The sequence below is a fragment of the Silene latifolia genome, chromosome X (genome assembly GCF_048544455.1).
Source record: "Silene latifolia isolate original U9 population chromosome X, ASM4854445v1, whole genome shotgun sequence".
Taxonomy (NCBI): Eukaryota; Viridiplantae; Streptophyta; class Magnoliopsida; order Caryophyllales; family Caryophyllaceae; genus Silene; species Silene latifolia.
In genome coordinates, this window is record NC_133537.1 from 145,755,727 (window position 1) to 145,767,361 (window position 11,635).

The following is an 11,635-nucleotide window of genomic DNA, read 5'->3' on the forward strand; positions in this document are numbered from 1 at the left end:
CATGATTAATCCCATGTTTGTTTCCCCTAATTATCCACTAATCCTAGTTTAGTATCTACTCACTCATTATCATGGAGAACATGTCATTAATGGTGTCAATCATCACAACAAGTGTAAACATGATAAGAGAATGAGGAAATAAACAATAAAGAGTAAAGGGTAAAAGAATTATACCAAACTTAAGATTCCAATAATAATAAAGCAAATAATAATAGAAGAAACTTGATTGATTGATGAAGGGTTGTCAATCCTCCAATAATAACCCAATAATCTTCAATTACCCAAAAGTAACAAACTTGAACAATAATTAAGGAGAGATTAACGTGAATTTTGTGGAAAGATAAAAGAGTAATCTATTCTAATCTATTCCTAATCTAATCTAAGAGAAATTTCTAATGTGGAAGCCCCCTACTCTCAAAACTGGGTCCTTTGATTATTACAAATGGGGTATTTATAGTAGGGATTCATTAGGTTAAGCAAGGGTAAAATAGTAATTAACAATGCTAATTATTAAGTAGGGAAATGCTCCTCTCAAAGAAATATGCTAGTCTCCTTTTTGCTAGTCTTTCAAAAATATGCGCATCTTTCATGGAGAAAGAAGAAAACGAAAGTTGCTGTAAGGGAATCCGAGCGGCCAAGGGGTCGGGACGCTCGGATTGTTGGAGTAGAGGACGAGCGGATTCAAGCACGGGACGCTCGGATAAAAAGAAGGGAAGACGAGTGGATTTGAGGGGGGGACGAGCGGATTCCTGTAGCAGACGAGCGGATTGGGTCTCGGGACGAGCGGATTGGCGGACAGCTTCTTTGTTTGACCTCGGATTGTAAAACGGACGTCATTTTCTCATCCGGACTCCTATTGGAGTGTTTCAAAAGCCTAGATCACTTTTTTTTTCGACGCCGTTCCACTTAGCATACTTTCAGAGCCAAAGGAGTAACTCTTAGTTTGGGTTTCGAGCAATTTCTTCTTGTAATGCCTTCCCTCTCGTCATTCTTACTTTTAACCCTATGATCCTTCTATATACTCTTTATTCCTACATCCTTGGTCATCATTCTTGCCTCCTCTTCATACTAGTCCATCTAATATCATCAATAAGCTTCCAAATATGCTAGAAAGACGGGAATTTCCGCCCTATTATCTTCTTTCCTACAAAACATACGAAATGCACTAGGAAAGCAAAATAGAAAGCATTTGACAGATAAAATGGCTATGGAATGTTATAATAGTATGCAAAATAGGCTCAATTAGGGGACTAAATGTGCGCAAATATGCGTCACATCAAATATCCCCAAACCGAACCTTTACTCGTCCCGAGTAAAGAGGTGACAAAAACTAGGACCCTTATTCAAACTAATATAGCCGATGTGAGGCAATTAGCGGGTCTCACTCCGCCCCTTCAACTCACAACAAGACAACCATGAGGTAGGATGCCTTCTTGCAAGGTAAGGTGGGTCTTGCCAAAATGGCGACACATCCAATCATTAAAGCACACAAAATCAAGTAATGGATGCATCTACAAAAGAATAGCCACTTTCCTCATCTAAGTGACGGAAATTATCTACAAGGGAAGCAATTCAAGGGTACACACTCACTACAACAAATCCCGCCACTTTTCGACGCTTTTTAAGGATATTAGCGACGTTTAACAGCGTCGCCAAATTATATCTCGACGCTTTGCTAAAGCGTCATCATTTTCAGCGTCAGGAATTTTCGACGCTTTTTTCTGTCAACCCTTGCGTCGCCTTAAGGTGTCACGATTAGCGACGCTTTTTAGTGTCGAGCTCTTCTACACCTTTTTGCGTCGATAATTAAGAAACATTTCGACGCTTTTTTTCGTCTCTAATGATTTTCAGTGCTGTTATTTTTGCTTGTCACTACCAGACACGAAGGTGTCCGCTGCTATTGTTTTGCTTGTCATCAGCACTAGACGATGAAATCATAAGAAATTTATAGAGAACAATAATTTGTCCATAATATATTCAAAACAATAATATTGAATAACATAAAATTGCATGATCAAATTAAATTGTTACATTAACCCTTCGTTTGAAGTATCGTAATTAATTCATCCAAACTACAATAGAAAAAAAAAATATCGCTACTAATGTCCACGTAAAAAAAAAAGTTCCCAAAAAGATTAAATCCTAGCCAAAAGGTGTGACCATCTTGATCTGCTCTAAAAGTGAATTCGGAAATTGCTCCTTTCATCTAGATGCACGGCCAAAAGTAGAGCATCTACCTTATATTCCCTACATACCCTGAAATCAGAAAACAATACATCAATAATTAAAAATACACTATCATCCTTCTTAAACACCCAATGTTACTTCTCACAGTTACAGTCTAATTCAAAGTGCGTTTTTCGGACAAAATTAAAACTCCATGAACGGAAAGAGTGTTCAAGCAAGAGTTATTCTAACAAAACATGCATGATGAATAATATCACATATTGATGAGTTATTCATAATTCACAACTCTTAGTGCACTATTAGTACTCACTAGCTAAAATCATTTAACTGACAGGAAATACCATAAACCAGCCAATAACCCGACTTTTACGGTTGACTCGGAGCGTGTACAAATTATTCATAATAACATTGTCCACCAGCTATGTTTGCTATCAGTGTTAAAATGCAAAAGATCAATCATACGATCAGAAGTGGAACAACTAGCCTGATAAAATTGCCCTGTCATACCGATTAACAACTCCTCAAACAATACTAAAGATTTAAGTTATTCATTACCACCACATTTCAAGATGCAGAAATCATTGTTTGAATTAACATTACCAAATATTAACTAAAACATGAGGTGGAACATGGATATCTAAATTTTAGTACTACTACATGCTCCATCCGTCTTCATTCCATTACCCCTTGCATAATTACTCATAACACCTCACAATCTCTCATATTATGATGCACACCATGGTTATTACTCTTTACCGTCATGCCACCACTTACCTATTTAACTATATTATGTTTAGCAATTAATTACATCAAAACATTCCCATTATTAACAAGAAGCAACGACATCCATGGACGCAAGAAGATAATAAAAGCCTCGTGCTACTGTACCCAGCTCAGCCGAACTCCACAATAGTCACATACTACCCGTGTCCTACCTACCCAGTAAAGCCTATTTTCTTTACCTGGTCGGGTCACGACGCACCAAGAAGTACATTTCCCCGTCAACCGTAGACAATCCGTTTCTCATACCACCATGCACTATAAATAACTATACATTTAATGGTTCAGCACATGTTCTACATAGCGGAAGCCTACGACATATACTTCAACGGCTCCACTTAAATTAACTTACCATTTCCTCGGGAGCAGAATCTACGGTATTATTTTTACACTTCTAATCGTAGAAACAAGAGAGCATCCACACAAGTAATATGAATGAATTCCAACATACGAAGCATCTTATTAAAGAGAACATAAAAATACCTGGGAGTTCAAGGTTGATTTTGCAAGTTGAGCTATCTCGGGCGACGGCATTCCAGAACTCATACCTTCTAAGATTTTAGACAAGATGATATTGGTCTCATTCAACTTGGTTTGTAGCTCTTTTTTGTCCTTAGTTAAATTTACAATAGCTTTTTCCATATTTTGCATCTTTTCCCTGTTTTGTATCTTTTCCATATTCTGCAAAGCTAAAGAACTACTATCTCCCAATTTAAAAGCCTCTTTCCTTAAGATACCGTGGACCCCAAATACATCACTTCCTTTCACACCAAACCCATAGCCTAAAGGGCGTTTAGGAATATCTTCTCCATACCCATAGCCTAAAGGGCGTTTAGGAATATCTTCTCCATCACTTCCTTTCACACCAAACCCATCTGCCAAAACACATGTAGTTAAATGAATAATAAAAAAAAACAAGCTTCTTTTACTTTGTGCTGAATCATAAAATCAAAAGATACAAAAACAAAGAAATGAAGGCACGGCTTAGCTCAAACCTGGTTTGATACATGGTTTGATACAGAAAACTCCACTGTAATTGAACGACACACAAAAACCGTACAATTGATAATCTCTTTCTAAAATAGCCGCGTCCAAAATTTAAACTGTTATCATAGGTTAAAGATGATGTGGCGTTTAAAGAAGGCGTTTGATGATGTTTAAGATGAAGATGAAGGAAGTATTGAACTGGGTTAATGAGCTATAAAAAAATTAAATTGAAAAAGGCAAGTAAGATGAAGATGGTGTTGAAAAGTCAGTCAAGTTAATTTTAAATTAAGTAGGGAAGGAATAGAGTTTAAGGTAGGGGATGAAGACGAAGGAAGTAAGTGACAATGATGGAAAAAATAATAAATTGAAAAGGGAAATGACCTGTTAATCAGGTATCAGGTTAGTAGGTTACCCAGTTTATTTTGAGAAGATGGTACCTAAAGTACGGTATCAAGTCATAAAAAATATCACATCGTCTCTACTCTTATCCATATCTAAAGATGTTCGCTCTTGGAGCCAAAGATGTTCCTTTATGCCCAACTTCTTTAGACCTATTCTTGCATTCACATCGTCTCTACTCTTATCCATATCTAAAAGTGTACCCAATATATTATCACACACATTTTTCTCAATGTGCATAACATCTAAATTATGTCTTAGTGGGTTGTGTTCCCAATAGGGCAACTCAAAAAATATACTCTTCTTATTCCACAAATTATGATTATTATCTTCACAATTGCTATCATTAACAATGTTAGTTGAGACACCAACTTCCCTTGCTCTATTTGGTCTTTTCAATCGCTTTGTAGTCTTCCCATACGCATATTCAATCTTTTCTTGTTGTCTTAAGACATCAGAACCACTTATAGATTTTGGGGCGCAGCCATACGCTATCGTTCCATCAAACAAATTGGCTTCAGAACGATAGTGATGATCTAGATCCAACCAATTCCTATGCCCCACATAGCAAATCTTACCACCAAATCTTCCGGAATTAGTTGAATGGGTACAACGTGGACAAGCATCATAACCAGAAGTACTCCATCCAGATAACATAGCATATGCCGGAAAATCGTTAATAGTACTATGCAATGCTGCTCGGAGTTTGAAAGTTTTACCCTCAAAGGCGTCAAATGCGTTAACACCGCTCCATAACAACTTCAACTCAGAAATTAAAGGTTGCAGATACACATCAATGTCAATTCCTGGACTGGATTTTCCAGGAATAATACAAGACAAAATAAATGAAGAAGGTTTCATGCACAACCATGGTGGCAAGTTATAAGGAATCAAAATAACTGGCCATGTGCTATAAGTGGTATTCATCAAACGATATGGGTTAAACCCGTCACTAGCTAAGGCTAACCTAACACTTCGAGGATCAGAGGCAAATAGAGGATACCGAGAATCAAATTGTTCCCACGCTAAAGCGTCTGCTGGATGTCTAAGTTTTCCATCTTTTACACGATCTTTATGATGCCATCTCATATCTTCTGCTGTTTTAGAGGACGCGTAGATCCTCTCTAATCTAGGAATGAGGGGAAAATACCTCATAACCTTAGCTGCTTCACCCTTCTTAGCTAGACCTTTACCTTTTTCACCTATGACTGTTTTCCATCTTGATGCGTGACAAGCATCACACTCCTCTTTGTCATTGTTATCTCCCCAAAATAGCATGCAATTGGATGGGCAAGCGTGAATCTTTTCATACCCAAGTCCTAAATCATTTATTATCTTCTTACCCTCATAAAAGGTTGATGGAAACTCTGTTACTTGAGGAAAAGCTTGAAGTATAAGTTCAAGTAACTTATTAAATGACTCATTAGACCAATGAAACATGCATTTAATATGGTATAAGTGTAAAAGGAATGAGAGCTTTGAGAAAGATTGACAGCCTTCGTAAAGTTCCTTGTTTGCAGCTTCGAACAATCTTTTATAGTTAGTGTCTTCTTTATTGTTGAGGTTATGGGAGTTGTTAGAATAGTCATCAGTCCTAGCATCGTATGCGTGCTCGTGCTCAAACTCATTATCGGACTCACTAGAAGAACTAAACCCCATAGACACATCATCAAATTCAGCTTCTGTTCCATCTATTTCTACCGAGCCAGCAGAAGTATTATCATCGTCAAAATCTTTAGAATGGTTAGGATTGTTAGTCCTATAAACTGCATTAAGTAAACCTTTCATATCATCACGACCTACTAAGGGTTCTTCCCTACTTTCTCCATGCAAATGATCAAGAACATCCCTTTTACCATGCCAAAACCAATCTGTATACTTCTGGTAAAACCCTTTGAACAAAATATGTCCCTCTATTTCACCCAGTGTGAAGTAATAACGTAACTTACAACTCTTACATGGGCATTTTGTTTTCCCTTCTACAAGACTTTCTTTTGCTAACTCAATAAACTTCCTACATCCATTTATGTAAGCGGGGTGGTCATTTGGCAAGGTAATCCAGCTAGTATCCATGACTACACATCATAAAGATTGAATACTCATAAATCTCAGCACATCAAAACATATAAGCACAAACACGAGAACGAAATTATTACGTGATGTCAAAGTAACAAGGGATTTTAATAATAGGATTATTAAACATAAATACTCCAAACTTTAGGGGGCCTACTCATAATACTCCAAAGTACATTTTAACTCGGAATAAACCCAACTGTGGGTACCCTCTTCTTAAAATGGACTCGGGTGACCTGCTACCTGATTAACCAGTCATTATCAATTTAGAATTTTTTTAATAATAAGATTACTAATACTCCTATTAAAACTATTATTAACTAATCATAATTCTTAACACTCCGTACTTCGTCCTTGATGTTGTTCGGATTGTTATCTAAAAACGAAAAAAAAGAGCAAATCTTGAGCATGATATCTATAATGAAGGAGTAAAGGGAATTGAAGTGAGGATTGTTTGAAAAAGGGAAGTAAGGGTGTGGTACCACCTGGTGGTGATTTGTTGCGCAATCAGAAGAAGCGAAGCAACTCCTCTTTAAGGTCCTCTGATGTCGGCTTTTCGAAGACAAAGAAAGTAACGGAAATCTGACGTTGAAGTTATACTGTTTGTGGAAGGTCAAGGACTAACTCTAGAGTTTAGCTTATTAATGGGAAAAGGAAGTTAAAGAAATTGGTGTACATTCACCTGTTTTGAATCAATTAGAGGCGCTTAATAATTTTTGAAGTCATCTGATCTTGTGCTTAGGCAAATGGGGGTTAATTGGTAGGGGATGAAATATGAGGTAATCAGTGTAAAAAGCCATGTATGTGCCACATCGAATCCATGTAAGCGGCACGTTAATTTTAACCTGTTAATACAGGTAAGAAAATGAGTAAGTCTATTTTGAGAAGAGGGTACCTAAAGTTGGGTTTATTTTGAGTTAAATTGTAGTTTGAAGTATTATGGGCAGCCCATCTATAGTTTGGAGTATTTGTGTTAAATAACCATTAATAATAACTGAAAAGTAAAATAGGATTTTACAATACCTAATAATATAAAAAAATATCAAAGTAGCGTCGCTGTCCAAATTTTGGTCCAAATTCCAAATATCCGGATCCCGTCCTGAAATTCAAGACAACAACTGATAAATTAATATTACAATATAAAGAATTAACGATATAATTAGTGACATAAGATTTTTATGAACAAATATGACACTAAATCAATATTTTGAACAAGTAACAGGCTCCATATTCGGTAATTTAATACTCGGTCACAGACCTGATAATACATGTGGTAGGTACAAATGTAGAATACAGGCTAAAGTAGAAAGTATGCCTTGTATTTTCTAAATAAATCAGAACATATCTGTCACACCGCACTAGGGAACAAAATAAATCTCAAACAAACAGAATTAAGAATATTTAGAGCCCTTACTCACATGTTACAAAAAAGGATGCACCATTCATTCTTGATGTTTGCAGACACAAAGAATAACTTCTATTCAACAAAAGTACTATGTTTAAATTCTTAACTGCCCAAAACCAAGCAAATCAATAAAAGTTCAACACAACAATTCAGGATATTCAAATGCAGTGCCCATAAAAGAATGAATTAGAAAATGGACATGTTGTATGACCCGTTAATCTGTAATAATTCAACGGATTTCGAGTCTCAACGCTTCAAATACGCCAGGTTCAATTCAAACACGTCTTCATTCATTTTATATACCATGTTATCGCTCATATTCATACCAGTATCTATCAATTATGAGCTCATTACGCATGCCCAACTATAAGTGAGAATGATGGCAATTCATTTTCAGGGCTCAACTGGATTAATGATCTTGTACATAATAAATTATAGTATAATGAGACACCGACTACATACCCAACACATGGGTTAGGGCATCATAATCAATACTCTCAATTCGTCTTCTGAATACCCTTATCCAAACAACCATCCAGCATATCAAAATGCATATTACTTGTATTCAATTCAGGTCGCGTAACCTGCCCTATATTTGTTGTCTTTGTAGGACTTTGCTAATCTAATTCGATTCTCGGTGTAAACAACACTAAATGTTTCCAGTATATACAAAAACGCAAACCATGGGATGATGAAAAGATTTACTGTACAGATCATGGAGGACACTTGGCTTCCTTATCATCTCTTCAAGAATTAATTTTCATTCAAAATTTGTGTCAAAACAATGTCACTGGTTGCTAGATTAGAGGCGGCCAAATAACCAGATTAGTTAAAAAAATAAGAGGTGGATGACAAATTGGTAAAAAAACTTTGATACATGACAAATTGGTAAAAAAACTTAAGAGTTAGCGACATATACACCAAAAATCATGGCGCGTGATTTCAAACCCACTACTATATGCATATCTCACCCTTTCCTTTTACCATTTCCCTTCTTTTTCTAGAAAAACCCAGCAACTCCTTCAAACTTCACCTCCTATTCAATCCCCTCACCATATTACTTACAAAATATGATAAACAAAATGTTATTTTTTTGGCATAAATTAGATTAAGGTAAAGTAATTCTCTTCTACTATTTGATAAAAAAAAAAATTGATAGTTTTATACCTGGGCATGTAGAAAATATTGGGAAGTGAGTTATATGAATAATGTGTTAAGATTTGAAGATGTTGTGTTTAAAATAAGTTAGCTTAGGTTCTTTAATTTTTGATATAACATGCTTGAGTATGATAAATTTAGAAATATTATCACGGATTTTCAGTAGTGAGGGTCAAATACAATTAGAGTGTATGATTAGAATATGTTAAAAAGTTATTGCTTTCATTGACTTTTGGTGTATCAGTACGCTAGTGAGAAGCCTCCATTACATGAAAAGCAAGTGATTCTTATTTTTATTTGTGTCTTAAGTATAGTTCAATGTACAAGTGATGATTTGTTTCAATATTAACCAAATGCATCTATGAAGCTGTAGCAGCTTTAATACTCAGTACAAGTAAATTTCTTAATTGGGATTTTCTTCCAGTAGTCATAGTTTAGTTTTGTTATAGGGTTGGTTAACTAATTCATGTACACTGCTCACTTATGGAGCTGCCTATATCGAGGCAGAAGGATGCAACAAGACTCCTGCATCCTTATTCCTCAACAAGACTTTCCAGACACCCTAGAAACATTAGGCAGTAGTCTCGACATAACCAACTTATGTATTGAAGGAGTTCACTTAAGTCTTAGCTATAGCCAGACAACTTATTCCCCAATTAACGATCTTGTATAAAAAAAACAATCCCATAACTTCACCACATCAGAACTAGCACCATACGTACAGGTACACATTCATTTCAAGCAGTGTTGCAACTAACAAAAAAAAAGAAACAAAACCAATTTCACCTCCTCTAAAATAAATGATTTCTTATTGACAAAGGCGCAAACTGATAAAATGCTAACCAACCCTATAATAAAGACTATCCTTATGCACTTTGAATGCTATAATTCATAAGGCTCTCAACAGAAGAGAAAAATACTCAAACATTCAACAATAAAGCTCCATGAAAAAGTAAGTAATTTTTCATATCTGATGAATATGGGTATTTGGGTGAAGTAGTAAACGTCAACTAGGGCTTCTCTATGGTACTCGAAGAATATAATATCGTAATCTGATTTTCAATTATAAACCCGACTAACCGTGTTCGATATCATCGTTCTTAATATGAAACAACGATGAAAAGTACACAAAGAAAACAAGGATAAGGGAATACTCTCATAAATCCATATTTCCCCACCATTTTTTCCACTCGCACGTCCAAGTGCAAACTTCCCAAATTGTAAGATAACCCTACTAATAAACACTAGTAACTTTGGAGAATTCCTCCATGAAAGAAATTTTCATAAGCCCAAACTAAAACCTGTTCACAAAATATGTTACTAGGCAGGGGACAGTTTGCTACTTTGCTTATCAAAAATCCCCTAAATTAGTAGGCATCTCATATTCCAAAGAATACAAATTGATAAACCCCGTAATATATGATAACCTGACAACAAGGATGAGCAATACACAAAGACCTGCGATGACGATAAAACAACAATTGAAAGCAATAATAAATTGATTCATTACGTACCTATTCAGCTGATGACGATGATCATCAATGAGAATCCCGATTCAGTCTGATTAGCAATTGCGAGATATGAAGAATATATGACAACCGAATAGTAACTGAATTTGATTAATTAATTGATTACGAAAATTGGGGGAGAATAGTAGGTTTGCAATTGAATTAGGGTTTGAAATGAATTTTTTGGGGGAAAAATTGAGGAGATGAATTAGGATTTAGGCGGTTTAGGGGAAAAATAATTGTAGGGTAATAAGGTGAATGGCGGTATACAAGCTAAGAAGCAAGCGCGAGAATGAAATATTCTAGCTGAGTTTGCGTTTTTTTTAATTAAAAATTATTATTAAATTACTAAAATGATTTATGAGGAGGGAAATGGGTCGACGCCTTTAAAAGTGTCGACCATGAAGCGTCGGGAATGCAAGGGATTTGTTGTAGTGACTCCTTCATAGATGCAATTTCTTCAAACTACTAAGCCTAGAAGGATACCAATAAATCACCTCCAAGTTGTGTCAAGCTAGGGTACCTTTGTCCTCAATCGTTAAATGCTTTCGTCAAGAGTAGACTTCCTATGGTGTTAGAAACACTGGAGGATCGCGGAATTCCCCTTCTTGCCTAGACAAGAAAAAGGGTCGTCCCCTCTCTACCATGCACAAAAATGGATACGATGGATAAAGGGATCGATAGTATTTGAGTTTCGTTTGGGAGCTTGCTTTTGTTGTTGTTTTTCCTCCCAATTTCTTGTGGCATTTGACATTTGAGAACACTTTCTTTTTGCCATTTCTTTTGATTTTTGGCATTTCAATACTTGACAACTTTCAACTTTTTTTTTTCTTTTGAACATTTTCAAAGTCACCCCATATGTAGTGAGGGTGCCTTATATTTGAAGCATAGGAGTTTTTATTTTTGTTACTCCTCTTTTCTTTTGATGCATTTTGCAAACTTTTTCTTTTCTTTTCTTTTCATTTCTTGAACTCAAATTTTTGAACAATTTCTTTTTGTGTCCATTCCCTTTGATGACAAAATATGGTAGAACATGGATGAATGATGGTTGCATGGCTTCAAGGGTCACCTTGGAATAAACGGTAGCCAAGGAGTTATCACACCACAAGGTACTCTTGACTGGGCCTTAATCCATGGG

The 11,635-nt window shown here is 35.9% G+C and overlaps 1 long non-coding RNA gene across 1 annotated transcript; it reads right to left on the reverse strand.

Annotated features, from left to right (window-relative positions):
* Positions 1 to 1,975: 1,975 nt before the first annotated feature.
* On the reverse strand, positions 1,976 to 10,791 carry LOC141623657 (uncharacterized). The gene is made up of 4 exons (XR_012533500.1): positions 10,504 to 10,791; positions 7,450 to 7,525; positions 3,451 to 3,842; positions 1,976 to 2,256 (listed from the first exon to the last, which is right to left on the reverse strand). It is a non-coding gene; the product is annotated as an uncharacterized LOC141623657 (long non-coding RNA).
* Positions 10,792 to 11,635: the final 844 nt, after the last annotated feature.